General features: G+C 37.8%; 1 protein-coding gene across 1 annotated transcript in view; it reads left to right on the top strand.

The window, feature by feature from the left end:
* The window catches only part of MALRD1 (MAM and LDL receptor class A domain containing 1), a 585,291-nt gene that overhangs the window by 134,441 nt on the left and 433,696 nt on the right, over window positions 1-17,154 (top strand). The gene's annotated exons all lie outside the window — the stretch shown is intronic.

The following is a 17,154-nucleotide window of genomic DNA, read 5'->3' as shown; positions in this document are numbered from 1 at the left end:
TTTCCAATTTTTATTTTTAAAAGTATTAGCAGGACTTCCCTGGTAGTCCAGTGGCTATGACCATGTGCTCTGAATGCAGGGGGGCCTAGGTTCGATCCCTAGTCAGGGAACTAGATCCCATATGCTGCAACTAAGGATCTTGCATGCCACAGGAAGGCTGAAGATTCCACGTACTGCAACTAAGACCTGGTACTGCCGAATAAATAAATAAACATTTTTTAAAAAGCACTTGGGAAACAATGTGACAAAACGGAAATAACATCAAGTCAGGAGCTAGAATACCTGGATTCTAAAGATTAAATTTTCCATTAAGGGATCTAGTGACTTTATGGATGTTACTTAATCTTCTAATTATGTATTTTTTCATCAGATCAGTGAAATGATCTATAAACTATTTCTAATTGTAAAATTCTAGAAATTGCATTTTTCATTTATAGTCGAACTCTACAATTCTTGTTACATGTTGTATGTCACAGAAATCCTTCTTATTAAGAAACTTAAATTTAGTTTTATCATATCTTAAAAAAGTTAAAAGCTCAGTCATGTCCACCTCTTTGTGACCCCATGGACTGTAGCCTGCCAGGCTCCTCTGTCCATGGGATTTTCCCGGCAAGAATACCGGAGTGGGTTGCCATTTCCTTCTCCAGGGGATCTTCCTGACCCAGGGATTGAACCTAGGTCTTCTGCACTACAGGTGGATTCTTTACCATCTGAGCAACCAGGGAAGCCCATCATATTCTAAAAAGCTTTTCTAAACTTTTGTTGTTACCATGAATTCCAGTGATTTTTGAGCTCCTAATGCACATTTAAGATCAGAGTTTGTTTTTAATTTCTTTTCAGATAATTCAAATTCTACTGGTAGAAAGCAACAACTCTACTGTAGTATATTTTAGAGATGGCTATTTAGTTCCTATCTCTTTTTTAAATATCAGCAAAATGTGTTGAGAATACTAAAAGTAAATCTTTAATTTCCTGAAAGAAATGGAACATAAACAGCAAAATTAACTTGTAAGTATAATCTCTCTGTGTAAATTTTAACTTAAGTGCTAATTCATGTCTGTATTAATTTGTTCACGAATTTTAGGCCCTCCATTGGCTCATGCACTATGCTACTTGGTGGTGATACAAATACAAGTAGTGGATGGTCATTGTCCTTACGGAACTCACATTCTAAAGTGAGACAGAGATACTCAAGCAAATAGTTACAATAAAAATTATTTTTTTAGAAGAGTGACATCTTGACTAGGAATGGTGATATCAAGGCAGGAGTTGTATGATTTACGTATCTATATGGTATCTATAGGTGATGGCCTGTGTTGGGGCCGAGGGTCAGGATTAAGGAGCCACAGAAGCTGATGGCAAATATACACAGATGAGAAGCAGCATGCTGATTGGAAGAACCACCAAGCACTTCTATAGTTGATGGTGCATGAAGTTAGAGGCAGAGGAAGGTAGACAGGAGGCAGAGGAAGGTAGACAGGAGGCAGAGGAAGGTAGACAGGAGGCAGAGGAAGGTAGACAGGAGGCAGAGGAAGGTAGACAGGAGGCAGAGGAAGGTAGACAGAAGCCAGAGCAGGGAATGACTCACTTGTCATGGTCACAAATGCATACACTGACCATGAGCTCATAAGCACCATGGAAGGTTTTATCAGTTTAGTGAGCCAATCAAAAGTGATCCATCACTTTTGGATCACTCCATCCAAAAGTGGTCCACTTTTGGATCACTTTCAGATCCATCCCTCTATTAGCTGTGAGGAGAACATTTTTGAAGTAGGGCTTACCATTACAAAATAATCAATTATATATGTGTATATATATATGCGTGTGTGTGTTAAAGTGTATTTGTATATGCTTGTGTATGTAGATTAGGTAGGAGACAGCTAGAGCCTAAGCTGGGAACATGGGTTAATATAGATGGAATGAAAAGGATTTTCACACACTTTTTCAAAATCTTTTCACACACTTTTACCTATTTGTATTCCTATTTGTATCAAGAAATATTTGGAAAGTAAATGCCACTGAGGCTTGCATGTATGGTGTGAATGATGTGGAATAGTCCAGAATAATTCAAGATTCTGGCGGTAACAACAGTAGGAGCCATCAATTGAAATATAAAACAGAGAGCAAAAGAGAGGAAGTTTTAGGGAGAAACATGAGTTATTGAAAGACATTTTAAAACTTTGAGGGCCATCAGAAACTCTGAGGGACATTTCTTTTTGGAAAAAAAAAGTCTCAAATTTAGGGTTGGGGAAAAATGTCTGAAGTTTAGAGAAGTGTGGAGTGAAAGGAGGTTTGGGGTAATGAACATACTGGTTGTAATTGAAAGTATAGAATTGTTTCATGCAGAGAGAATGTTTAAAGTGGGAAAACCAAAGAGTAGGTAAAATTAGGTGACTCATCAATGTACTTGCTGCTGCTGTTGCTGCTGCTGCTAAGTCACTTCAGTCGTGTCCGACTCTGTGTGATCCCATAAGATGGCAGCCCACCAGGCTCCCCTGTCCCTGGGATTCTTCAGGCAAGAACACTGGAGTGGGTTGTATTTTCCTTCTCCAATGCGTGAAAAGTGAAAGTGAAGTTGCTCAGTCGTGTCCGACTCTTAGTGACCCCATGGACTGCAGCCTACCAGGCTCCTCCGTCCATGGAATTTTCCAGGCAAGAGTACTGGAGTGGGGTGCCATTTCCTTCTCCAATCAATGTACTTAAGTAGTGCTTAATTAACCTCAGTTCAGTTCAGGTCAGTCGCTCAGTCGTGTCCGACTCTTTGCGACCCCATGAATTGCAGCACGCCAGGCCTCCCTGTCCATCACCATCTCCTGGAGTTCACTCAGACTCACGTCCATCGAGTCAGTGATGCTATCCAGCATCTCATCCTCTGTCGTCCCCTTCTCCTCCTGCCCCCAATCCCTCCCAGCATCAGAATCTTTTCCAATGAGTCAACTCTTCACATGAGGTGGCCAAAGTATTGGAGTTTCAGCTTTAGCATCATTCCTTCCAAAGAAATCCCAGGGCTGATCTCCTTCAGAATGGACTGGTTGGATCTCCTTGCAGTCCAAGGGACTCTCAAGAGTCTTCTCCAACACCACAGTTCAAAACCATCAATTCTTCGGCGCTCAGCCTTCTTCACAGTCCAACTCTCACATCCATACATGACTACTGGAAAAACCATAGCCTTGACTAGACGGACCTTAGTCGGCAAAGTAATGTCTCTGCTTTAGAATATGCTGTCTAGGTTGGTCATAACTTTTCTTCCAAGGAGTAAGCGTCTTTTAATTTCATGGCTGCAGTCACCATCTGCGGTGATTTTGGAGCCAAAAAAATAAAGTCTGACACTGTTTCCATTGTTTCCCCATCTATTTGCCATGAAGTGATGGGACCAGATGCCATGATCTTCGTTTTCTGAATGTTTAAGCCAACTTTTTCACTCTCCTCTTTCACTTTGATCAAGAGGCTTTTTAGTTCCTCTTCACTTTCTGCCATAAGGGTGGTGTCATCTGCATATCTGAGGTTATTGATATTTTTCCCAGAAATCTTGATTCCAGCTTGTGTTTCTTCCAGTCCAGTGTTTCTCATGATGTACTGTGTGTAGAAGTTAAATAAGCAGGGTGATAATATACAGCCTGACATACTCCTTTTCCTATTTGGAACCAGTCTGTTGTTCCATGTCCAGTTCTAACTGTTGCTTCTTGACCTACATACAGATTTCTCAAGAGGCAGGTCAGGTGGTCTGGTATTCCCATCTCTCTCAGAATTTTCCACAGTTTATTGTCATCCACACAGTCAAAGGCTTTGGCATAGTCAATAAAGCAGAAATAGATGTTTTTCTGGAACTCTCTTGCTTTTTCGATGATCCAGCAGATGTTGGCAATTTGATCTCTGGTTCCTCTGCCTTTTCTAAAACCAGCTTGAACATCAGGAAGTTCACAGTTCACATATTGCTGAAGCCTGGCTTGGGGAATTTTGAGCATTACTTTACTAGCGTGTGAGATGAGAGCAATTGTGTGGTAGTTTGAGCATTCTTTGGCATTGCCTTTCTTTGGGATTGGAATGAAAACTGACCTTTTCCAGTCCTGTGGCCACTGCTGAGTTTTCCAAATGTGCTGGCATATTGAGTGCAGCACTTTCATAGCATCATCTTCCAGGATTTGAAACAGCTCAACTGGAATTCCATCACCTCCACTAGCTTTGTTCATAGTGATGCTTTCTAAGGCCCACTTGACTTCACATTCCAGGATGTCTGGCTCTAGGTGAGTGATCACACCATCATGATTATCTGGGTCGTAAAGATCTTTTTAACCTAGATGGTTATAAGTACAGGTCTGCATTTCTTCTAAGGCAAAGGAAAATGTTTCTTAGTTCCCACTTAAGGTTAATGGGACCCTATTTTGGATACCTGGGCACCACTTCTCAATCTTTCGGCACGTTTTTATTTTAGCTTCTGCTGTAACAGCCAGTTCTTCCTAAATTGCCACTAGGGCTTGAGCCACTTTGTTCAGGTGTAATAGGACAATACTTGCCTGGACTGGCTGACAGCTCATGGCTTCTGTTGTTTAGGAGGTGGGATATTCATACAGGTGCTGCCCAGGAGTGTGCGAAAGTTCATGCCCTGGGACCCCCTTCATGACCAGTATGGGATGAAGCCCTTACCTCTGCCCTAATGAATTGGATGTTTCTTAGACCATTCCATTCATCTCCTCAGAAGGCCCATGAGGTTCCATCACAGTGACAGCCAAGTTTCTAAGTCATCCTTTTAAGTGGCCTTCCTTCCTTTTGTATCTCACTCTGCTCCTCCTCCTTCTTTCCTTCCTTCCTAAATTCTCAAAATATTTACTTTCAATATTAGGGAAGACAGTTTGATATTCTATTTATACCTCCAAAATCTAGACCCCTACCTCTAAAACTGCCCAACACATATAAAATGGAAGATTGCTGTATAGAAAATTTGGCTTTATGGATTTCACTGTAATTTTCCCAAATACTTCAAAATCTTTTCACACACTTTTACCTTTCCTTTTTGTATGCTTCACCTAAGAGAAGACTCACCCCAGGTTATATGTAAGAATAGAGTACATGAAATACATTTTATATTTCAAAAGTTTATCTAAGACTTTTAAAATTGAAAGGATCTACAAATTTATCTACAAAAAATCTAACACATTTTTTTCCAGGTTTGGAATTAAATTGAGCACAGACTCTTAAACTTTACTTTGATGGAAAGGAAGTAAGTTTCTAAAATAGGCAGCTTTAAAACAGTTCAGTCTAAATTATTTAGTGTTAAGTGATTTGTTGAGATATGAGTCTAAGTGAACTCCGGGAGATGGTGATGGGCAGGGAGGCCTGGTGTGCTGCGATTCATGGGGTCGCAAAGAGTTGGACACGACTGAGCGACTGAACTGAACTGAATTTAAATAAGTACATAGTTTTAAAAAATGAAAGATTATGAAAGGATCTTTTAATTGTTACTGATTCTGACAGGCAAAATATTTTTAATCTGTATCAGCCATTTGCAGACTTTACTTGTAAGAGCAAGGTGATAAATATTTTAGATGTCATGAGCCATAGTGTTGCTCTCCTGACTACTCAACAGAGTCATGGTAGAATGAAAGCAACTTTTGTTGTTGCTGGGCTTCCTTGGTGGCTCAGCAGTTAAGAACCTGCTTGCCAATGCAGAAGACATGGGTTCTATTCCTGGGTCCGGAAGATCCCCTGGAGAAGGAAATGGCAACCCACTCTAGTAGTCTTGCCTGGGAAATCCCATGCAGAGAGGAGTCCATGGGGTCACAAAGAGTCAGAGATGACTGAGTGACTAAACAACAACAACAAATGGGGTGTTCCAGTTGAGAGAACAAGCATTTTAAAAATAAAGTTTCCAATTAAAAGGGGGAAAAAAACCTGACCTAAGTTATGACTTTGTTGAGTCCTGATCTTTGCAGAAAGCCACTGTGGAGTTCACAAGATCATTATACACTTTAATATTATAATAGAATTGTTGTTCATCCTTAGATATGTTGTATGTCATCCTTAGGTATGATTCTTTGTTTTTCTTATGCTGCCACATTACCAGTTTGAATGTAACTTTTGAGTATTCTGCTTTATGATTTATTTAGGTCTGTTAAAAAGGCTGTATAGTTAGACAGACCATGCTTTCAAGCCTTTTTTTGTCTTACCCTGGAATCAGATCACACTGATTGTTAACTGAAAGGTATATTGGGAATTGTATCAATTCTTCCCAATCATTTCAGTTTAGAAATATATACTAAAAACAAGCTTGGGCCACAACCAGTCTTCTGTGTGCTCAGAAAGGTAGGATGTGAAGTAATGGTTTTCTGATGAGGTGAAAACAAAATGTATGTTTTCAGAAGGATTGACAGAATAGGTTGAAAAGAGGTCTCTAACACAAGGATGGAGGAGATGCAAAGAGCATGAAACAGGGTTTGACAGAGCAACATTGCCTTTTAACTCTCCGACTCTTATGAATTATATGAAAGTGAATGTCCTATACTAAAATTACACTGAAGGAAACACTTTAATAATCTATATGACTTTCCATTCTCCTATCTAAAATGTGTCCAAAACAGTCTAGTTTTTAAAAATGATCCTTTAATGCAGGATTTAAGACTTTAGGTGGTATTTTTATTACCATGTGAGATCATGCTGTTTGTACATATGATTTTCTACTTTTATTCCTCCACTGATTGCTTCCTCAGGTGTCTTACCTTCCCTTGCTTACTTAGACAATTTCATGTGAAATTAATTTTTAAGAGATTAGTGATAGGTGAAGCTTTGGTTTCCATCAGATTCAAAATGAAGAAAGCTCTAGGGCTAATGACTTTTTTAAGGCCATCGCTTACTTGCATTTTCTATAGAACCAGCAGACGTGAGTATGCAACTAGAAAGCAAGCTGTATATATGTATATTTAGACTTTAGACTTCCTTTGGCAGTTATTAAAAAGTTCCTCTACCCACCAGAAAAAAAAAAAAAGTAAACTTGTCATTCTGTATCTTGGTCTCTTTAACAAATATGAAAACTTATGGCCCTGGATATGAGTTAAGAGCAAAGACAGCTGTCTTTGATTTGTGGCTGCCTGTCTGTACCTCCCACAGAGGCTCCATGAACTGGGACGATCCAGGACAGAGCAATGAGGGTGGTATCTCAACCAACTTAACTGACTTTTCAGTACATTAGAGTGACTGTTGATTTCTATCAGTAAACTTGCTATGCATGTATATCGCTGATTCATTTCTTTGTTCAGCAGAAACTAACATTGTAAAGCAATTGTATTTCAATAAAAAAGTAGAAGAAAGAAATACATAAAAAATTCCTGAGGATGGGGACTTCCCTAGTGCTCCAGTGGTTCAGACTTTGCCTTCCAATGCAAGGGGTGTAAGTTCGATCTCTGGTCAGGTAGCTAAAGTCCCACATGCCTTGTGGCCAAAAAACCAAAACATAAACAGAAGCAATATTATAACAAAATCAATAAAGGCTTAAATCCTGGGGATGAAAAGCAGGTGTAAATGAACTCTACACTAAGTGGCTTCCATATTGTACTAGTTTGAATTTAATTTTGTTTCAACATTGAAATTTTGCCATTCAAGGAGGCTCACCCTAACACACTTAAGCTTGAATACTGAAAGCTGACTATGAGATGCAGTGGTAATTTTAGGTATAGAATAGGTGATGGTAGAGAACTAGGAAAAATAGAATGGATTCTTAGGAAGTAGAAACTTATAGGGCATTTATCAAAATTAGTTTTTCCTTCAAAGCTTTAGTTGATATACAGAAGGCTACAGACAGCTAGAGATCCTCCAGAGTTCAGGAAAAAGATAGCAAATGTTTCCTTTTGAGCAACAAAATAAGTCTGTGCATAATGTACATTCTCCTGGTAGCACTGTGTAGACAGAAACTGGTTTAAGTGGCATTCATTTACTATGTCTTATCTCCGTTATTAGGCAGAATACTTTTCATCTCTGAGGCATTTGTATGTGTGTGTGGTGAGGTGTCTCAGTTATCTTATAAAGAACTTTATTTATCTGGCAATCCACTTTATTCTTTTAAACACAGAATTTGGATTGTATTAGTAGTTCCCAAATTTTCTTAATTATCAAAACCATCTGGAGCATTTAAAAAATTACAGGTTCTCTCATGTACTGTATCAGAAGCCCCGGAGGAGAGTCCTATGAATCTGCACTTTAATAGAAACCTTTGGTGATTCTGATGGTGAGACAAGTTTGGGAGATAGTGGGTTAAATGATGTCTAAATTAGGTGTTACCATTATTTAATGTCTGAATTTATTTTAAAGATACCTGGAGATGTAAATGTGACCATTCATTCAAGTTTATCACTTAAATGGCATCCAGAGGCCTATTTTCTTTCTTAAGTTGCCTTTAGAAAACACCAGCTTGGGATTTTCCTGGTGGTTCAGTGGCTAAGACTCCATGCTTCCAAAGCAGGGGACCCAGGTTGGATCCCTAGTCAAGGAACTAGATTATATATGCCACAACTAAGACCCAACACAACCAAATAAGTTAAAAAAAAAAAGAAAGGAAATGTGGGCAATGAAGTCTGGCATCAAGAGTAACATGTATAGTTTTAGTTGAAATTAGTTTGGTTTTTCCCTGTAACAGTCAATTCTCACCACATGCTTGTCAGGGTGCAGGTGCTGGGTGCATACAGCTTTGTGTGTCCCTCAGCAAGCCTCATGTCACTTGTCCCTAAAGTCTCCAAGAAGAGACAGACATTGAAATGCACACAGAACAATATACTTAAAAATTGTGTAACAAAATAATTAAAATGAGACGTTTTTAAAGGAAAATAGCTTCAACTTGAGTGATCAAGGAAGGCTTTTCTGAGGAAGTAATAATCTAAAACTGAGACTTGAAATGGGATTTTTTAATTCACTTTCATCACTGGGTGGATATTATGGGGTGTGGAACCAGGACAAAGGACAGAGGTGTGTTATCATTGGAGTTTAAATGCGTGACCCGATTTTTCTCACTTTCTGTCTACATCAGTTTTAAGAAGTACCCACATGGAGGGTACTTTTTCTTTTCGCAAGCAGATTGAGGGGCATGTGATATTTTTTTGTGAAAAAGACATACTGAAAGTCAAAGTAGTAAACTGCGGTTCTTCTCCTTTACCTTTAAATATTATTTTTAATAGTACGGAGGATAAAAAATGAGTTTTAATTGAAAAAAGATAACCTTTAAGAATTTCAACACTATGCTTCTTAAATGAGAATTTAATTTTGGCACATGTGAACCAATCACTCAGACAGCATTATATCGCATTCTGTTAAAATTCTATTATATCTTATTGTATCATTTTAAAACAATAAAACCACAGTTTTCTGAACTTTTAAGTCAGTAATTCCAAACCTGCATCACTTTTCTCTGATACTGACTAGGCTTTTTTTCAATTAAATGCTTCTTTGTAACCACCAATCAAATTGGTTCAGTATAAATTCTTAGAACTAGAGAAATTGAGAACTATTTGTCTTCATTCACATAATTGATGAGATGTGTAATGGGTTATGGTCTAGATGAGTCCCTGGAGGATGTTGTAATATAGCATGTGAATGTGTCCAGTTTCAAGTAGCAAATTAATTTAAAATTGATCAACATTTATCCCTTTTAAAATCTAGTTAGGCAAGTTCCAGAAAGGCACTGTTAAGAATTGGCGGGGAGGAAAAAAACTTGCCCAAATTTTGTCTCTTCCTGTACATCTATTATGGTATAGAGAGAAAAGTAGCAGAAATAAGCTTTGTGGCTTGCCTACCCTTTAAAAACTGTGGAAAGCAAATCCAAATAATGTGACCTGAATACTCAGAGTTTTTTTTAGGTTTCTGTCTCTTTCATTCAAGAAGAATAATACAAAAAAAATTTTATCTGAATAAAGAAGCTTGTATGAAGTTTTTGGTGACCTTATTTCTTCAACCCCATTCTTTGCTTCTTGATTTTTTTAAAAAAATTCTCTACTGTTAATATAGCAGAAGCTTTCATTGGAAAAGACTTTTGTGAGTGGAAAAGGAGCTGGGCCAAGAGCAGGTGGCTCTGAGAGACTCTAACAGGTTACTCTCATTCAGTTCAGAAGAGTATAAAATGAGGTATAAGAGGAAAGGAAGCTGAATTTAGATAAATATTTCAATTTTTACATATATGAAGGAATCATCATACTTCCACAAATTAAGTATATTGGGAAATTAGCACTGTCCAACTTCCCCATTGGGAGACAGTTCTCCATGCATTTCTTTTTTAAAAACTTTTTTTTATTTTATGTGTGGTATAGCCGATTAATAATGTTATGATAGTTTCAGGTGCACAGCAAAGCAACTCAGCCATATATATACATGTATCCATTCTCTCCCAAACTCCCTTCCCACCCAGGCTGCTCAATGCATTTTGTATGTCCTGTCTTGTTCAGCTTCTGAGCAAATAGTCTATTGCATAGAGTTTACCCTGGGACATTTGCTTGTGTTCCACAGTTACTTAACCTACCTAGAGCCCATCCCCTTCCTCCCATCCTGCATCACCTCCTCCTCCTCCTTGTCCTTCAGTTGTGCCAGCAGCTTATAACAGCTAGAATCTCCCAATGTTGGGGTTCTTCTTCTTTTTTTAATATAAATTTATTTATTTTAATTGGAAGCTAATTACTTTATTGTATTGGTTTTGCCATACATCAACATGAATCTGCCACAGGTGTACACGTGTTCCCCATCCTGAAACCCCCTCCCACCTCCCTCCCCGTACCATCCCTCTGGGTCATCCCAGTGCACCAGCCCCAAGCATCCAGTATCATGCATTGAACTTGGACTGGCGTTTCATTTCTTATATAACATTATACATGTTTCAATGCCATTCTCCCACATCATCCCACCCTCTCCCTCTCCCACAGAGTCCAAAAGTCTGTTCTATACATCTGTTTCTCTTTTGCTGTCTTGCATACATTACCATCTTTCTAAATTCCATATATATGTGTTAGTATACTGTACTGGTATTTTTCTTTCTGGCTTACTTCACTCTGTATAATAGGCTCCAGTTTCATCCACCTCATTAGAACTGATTCAAATGTATTCTTTTTAATGGCTGAGTAATACTCCACTGTGTATATATACCACTACTTTCTTATCCATTCATCTGCTGATGGACATCTAGGATGCTTTCGTGTCCTGGCTATTATAAACAGTGCTGCAATGAACATTTGGGTGCACGTGTCTCTTTCAATTCTGGTTTCCTTGGTGTGTATGCCCAGCAGTGGGATTGCTGGGTCATAAGGCAGTTCTATTTCCAGTTTTTAAGGAATCTCCACACTGTTCTCCATAGTGGCTATACTAGTTTGCATTCCCACCAACAATGTAAGAGGGTTCCCATTTCTCCACACCCTCTCCAGCATTTATTGCTTGTAGACTTTTTGATAGCAGCCATTCTGACTGGCGTGAAATGGTACCTCATTGTGGTTTTGATTTGCATTTCTCTGATAATGAGTGATGTTGAGCATCTTTTCATGTGTTTGTTAGCCATCTGTTAGTCTTCTTTGGAGAAATATAGAAAACTATAAGGCACTGGTGAAAGAAATCAAAGAGGACACTAATAGATGGAGAAATATACCATGTTCATGGACCATAAGAATCAATATAGTGAAAATGAGTATACTACCCAGAGCAATCTATAGATTCAATGCAATCCCTATCAAGCTACCAATGGTATTTTTCACAGAGCTAGAACAAATAATTTCACAATTTGTATGGAAATGCAAAAAACCTCAAATAGCCAAAGCAATCTTGAGAAAGAAGAATGGAACTGGAGGAATCAACCTGCCTGACTTCAGGCTCTACTACAAAGCCACAGTCATCAAGACAGTATGGTACTGGCACAAAGACAGAAATATAGATCAATGGAACAAAATTGAAAGCCCAGAGATAAATCCACACACTTACGGACACCTTATCTTTGACAAAGGAGGCAAGAATATACCATGGAGAAAAGACAATCTCTTTAACAAGTGGTGCTGGGAAAACTGGTCAACCACCTGTAAAAGAATGAAACTAGAACATTTTCTTACACTATACACAAAAATAAACCCAAAATGGATTAAAGATCTAAACATAAGACCAGAAACTATAAAACTCCTAGAGGAGAACATAGGCAAAACACTCTCTGACATAAGTCACAGCAGGATCTTCTATGACCCACCTCCTAGAATAATGGAAATAAAAGCAAAAATAAACAAATGGGACCTAATTAAAATTAAAAGCCTCTGCACAACAATGGAAACTATAAGCAAGGTGAAAAGACAGCCTTCAGAATGGGAGAAAATTATAGCAAATGAAACAACTGACAAAGAACTGATTTCAAAAATATACAAGCAACTTATGCAGCTCAATTCCAGAAAAATAAATGACCCAATCAAAAATGGGGTTCTTCTTTTATGATGCAGCCCACCACTCATGCAGAAAAATGCCTGGCACATATCATGTTTCCCTGCAGGAAGTGGGAAAGCAACGGAAGACATTTCTCTGGCTGATGCTTTTTGCCATTTCTCTAAGTCAAATCTCTCGTGTCTTCTCTCAGTGTATGTATATGATACAGTGACAGCCTAACTTGTTAGCTTGAAAGTAGGGTAAAGTCCAGACCCCGCATGGTTTCTAACCTAACTAGCATGCACAAGGAATTGCAAACCCAAGTGCCCATGGAAACCAGGCAAGGGATGTGAATTAAGAGAATTGGTAATGGTGTAAAATAATTCATGGCAACTGACTTTCAGCCTTAGAGTTAGGTGTGATAGAGAGTAAAGGGGACTGCAGCAACTACAGGCAGTATCTTCTTGAGAAATATCCTGCCTTAGAAGTATTTGCTGGGACTTCCCTGGTGGTACAATGGTTAAGACTTTGCCTTCCAATGCAGGGAGTGCAGGTGCGATCCCCGATTGTGAAGCTAAGATCTTGAGAAGCCAAAATATAAAACAGGAAATAATGTATTCAATAAAGACTTTTTAAATGGTCCATATCAAGAAAATCTTTTTTTTTTTTTAAGAAATATTTGGCAACTTATTCTACTTGACACAGGCTTCCCCCCTGTTCCATTCCTGGGTTGGGAAGATCTGCTGCAGAGCGGATAGGCTACCCACTCCAGTATTTGTATTCTTGGGCTTCCCTTGTGGCTCAGCTGGTAAAGAACCCACCTGCAGTGTGGGAGACCTGGATTCGATCCCTGGGTTGGGAAGATCGCCTGGAGAAGGGAAAGGCTAACCAATCCAGTATTTCAGCCTGGAGAATTCCGTGGACTGTATAGTCCATGGGGTTGCAGAGAGTTGGATGTAACTGAGCCACTTTCACTTTTCTACTTGAAAGCACTGTTGGGGTTAAACTAAGTTCACAAGAACTGAACCATCACCATTTAGTCTCTTCTGTCATTAATGATGAGAAACGCCAGGATAGGGAAGACTTTTTTTCCTTCTTAGTAACCAGGGGAACAGTTGGCACAATGCCAAAGTAGGCTTGTACAGAAAAACTGAATTCTTACCAATCCGTATATTGTGAAGCCTGACAAGAAGAAATATTGTATTTTTTTTTAGATATATAAGCTGAGTCATATGCTAGTTTTAGTTTTTTGAGAAAACTCCATAGTGTCTCTGCCAATTTACATCCCCACCAACAATGTAGGAGGGCTTCCCAGGTGGCTCAGTGGTTAAAAATCCACATGCCAATGCAGAAAACTTGGGTTCTATCCCTGGGTTGGGAAGAACCCCTGGAGAAGGAAATGGAAACCCATTCTGCTACTCTTACCTGGAAAATCCCATGGACAGAGGAACCTGGTGGGCTGCAGTATACAGGGTCGCAAAGAATTGGACATGAGGGAACACACATACACATGCAGCAGGGTAGGAGGGTTCCCTTTTCACCACAACCTAGTCAACATTTGTTACTTGTGTTCTTGTTGATGATAGCTGTTTTGATGAGTGTGAGGTGGTATCTCATTATGGTTGTAATTTGCATTCTCCTGAAGCTTAGTGATGTGGAGCATCTTTTCCTATCCATGTTGGCCATCTGCATTTCCTCTTAGGAAAATTGAGCTCTTCTGCCCATTTTTAAAAATTAGGTGGTTTGTTTTCCTGATGTTGAGTTGTAGAAGCTGTTTATATATGTTGGATATTAACTCCTTGTAGGTCACATCATTTGCAAAAATCTTCTCCCATTCAGCAGGTTTTCTTTTCATTTTGCTGATGGTTGCCTTTGCTGTGCAAACGCTTTTCAGTTTAACTAGGTCCAATGTGTTTATCTTTTTATTCTATTTTTGTTTTAGAAGACAGATTTAAAAATATATTGCTGTGATTTTTGTCAAAGAGTGTTCTGCCTATGCTTTCCTCTAGGACTTTTATGGTTTCTGATCTCAGGTCTTTAATTCATTTTGAGTTTATTTTTGTATATAGTGTTAGAGAATGTTATGATTTCATTCTTCAACATGTAGCTGTCAATTTTCCCAGAAATACTTGTTGAAGAGACTATCTTTTCTCCATTGTATATTCTTACCTCCTTTGTCATTCATTAATTTACCGTTAAGTGCATGGGTTTATTTTTGCCAAACTATTTTTCATAGTGACTATATAATTTTGAATTCCCATCATCAATGCATTGGAATTCCAGTTGCTCCACATAGGATTTGTGCCTTTTTTTAAAAATTTTATTTTTACTTTATTTTACTTTACAATACTGTATTGGTTTTGCCATACATTGACATGAATCCACCACGGGTCTATACAAGCTCCCAATCCTGAAACCCCCTCCCAGATTTGTGCTTTTGATAAATTTTAAGCAAGAATTTCAAGTCTTTCTGAAGATGAATTATATTAAAAATTGATATATATTATCCTGGAATTTTGTACCTTTTTTCCCTGTGCAGGGTGGTTAAACTAAGTGACAGGCTGACTCCATTCCATTTTTCCTTTCTTTTGAGTTGATAGAGTATGTGTATGTGTATATGTACATATGTACATATATATAACTCATTTATGAATTAATATGCATATGTTAGGAAATTGAAGGTATTTTGGTAAAAAAATATGATTAATTTCTGTCTTACATATAAATGATTAGTTTCTATATCATGTAAACACTTTGGTGAATAACTCGGTTCCTCAATATGGAAAAGAATCTATTCAGACAAGTCTTTAGAGGCTTATTAATATAAGAGTTTTTGGATATGTTAGAGCTAAAATTTCCTATGTAGCTGACAAGGCCACTCCATCTTTATTTGGAGCATGCAATAGCCCATGAAAAGAACAACTTAAAAGGGCTGGATTACTTTATAAAAATTTCAAGCCAGTAATAGTTCTCATGTAAGTAGAATTAGCCTCTGCAGATAATGCAGGTCATTCAGACCGAACTGGAATTTTCAGTTGCCTTTTAAGTCATTCAGTAAGGTGCTAATGAAACTTAGGAGGAAAATTTGGCTTCCCTAATGTCCAGAGTGGCAATACTGCCTTGCATACAATAACATTAGTGTTTTAATATCCTTTCATTTATTCTGGGAAAAACACCAACAGAGAAAGTGAATTTTCCAGAATAGAGACACTTGGGTTTGCTCTTTCTTGTGACTAGTTTCTTAGGATAACTTGCAAAGCTTTTTGCAAGACTGAAATAAATACAGGACAGAAGTAGAATTGAACTTTAACATTCATAACTTTTTCTCAAGATATGATTATCAAGCAGGCTTTTTTAATGTCTGCCTTAATTAAATATTCAAAAGAGGCTGAGACTGCAGTTATACATGCAAATTGACTTTTTTAGTATCTCAGCTTGAAATTATTCATTCTTTCTCAAGAATGCTACCATTTAGAGGTTAGGAAATGGAAGATATTTCGGTAAAAATTATGGTTAATTTTTGTCTTAGCACAAGACCCAACTGTCCTCTGCCATGGATTATTTCTGTCTTCCCATTGACAGTGCTAGTAGAAACAATATCAAAATGCTTATTGTATAATACGAAGTAACCCCAATGCAAATATTCCTTGTATAGACAGCATCCACTCACAAATGCTGCTTACCCGGTGTGGGCTGTAAATGAAAGAATTTGTAACTTTCTCAAATGGCCAATTCTTGAATTTGTGACTATATAAAGACAGCAAAAGGAATGCTTTGGGACACTTGAGCCCACCCACCCACTCAAATGGAGCTCTGTGTGGTTATATGCCCATACAGTTAGCTTATAGATATTTATGTGTACAGTTGTGCTTATCATAGGCTTGAGATTCTATTATATCAATTTTCTATTCCTTCTCATGAATGAAGCAAGATAAGCATGATCAGTGTAGCCAAGTTAGTAATGCTTAATTTTATTTATCCTAATTTTTCCTTTTTCTTAGATCTTCTGAGCCTCTTGTTACCATGTCCTCTGTTGTGTTGCAGTAATATTGATCCAAGGAATGTATTAGTAATTAATTAATGTATAGTTATTAATCAGTCCTTACACCTTTTTCTTATTGTTCACCCAACTGCTGTCTTTATTTTCTATAAAATAAGAGATATTTTATTACAGTGTTTTCTGTCAAATTCTGACTGCTGGCTTTTTGTTTATTAAAATACATTTGTGTTCCTGTTTTCTCCCCCTGTAATGTTTTTTTTTTCAATCGTGCTGATGGTGAAAAGAAGGGTGCATTTTATATTTGCAGTGATCCATTTTGAAACAGCAGGAGACTTCCTGTTATTCAGGCAGTGTTAGGTGGACTATATTTGCCCATTAGTTGAATGCATAAACCTTTTCCAAATTGATTAATTTCCTTAGTGACATATCAGGGAGAAAATTCTAGTAATTCTGGAGAAAATCTAGAAAGCTGGTAGAAGATGTCAAGAGGCTTAAGGTCAGTAATTTGACCTTTTAATTATCTTCTTTGGGGCATGAATAATGTATGAAACAACTTTTAGTGGAGGATAGAATTTGAAGAATAAAATAAAATTTCAATTTCCATATATAGCATTTGTGAGGAAAAATGAAACAGAAACATATATTCCTATACTAGTGGAAAAATGGAATGTGTTTTTTTGAGTTTGCTTACTGTTCTTCATTATATAGCAGAATTCCTAGTAAGTGTGCAACATATTTGCATGAGTATTAAAATAATTCATCATGATTAATTTTGCTATAGTAAATCTGAGCCCTAATTA

Source organism: Oryx dammah, unplaced genomic scaffold, assembly GCF_014754425.2.
Source record: "Oryx dammah isolate SB20612 unplaced genomic scaffold, SCBI_Odam_1.1 HiC_scaffold_10, whole genome shotgun sequence".
Classification (NCBI taxonomy): domain Eukaryota; kingdom Metazoa; phylum Chordata; class Mammalia; order Artiodactyla; family Bovidae; genus Oryx; species Oryx dammah.
Note: the sequence above shows the minus strand (reverse complement) of the source record. Positions and strands in the feature narration are given on the sequence as shown.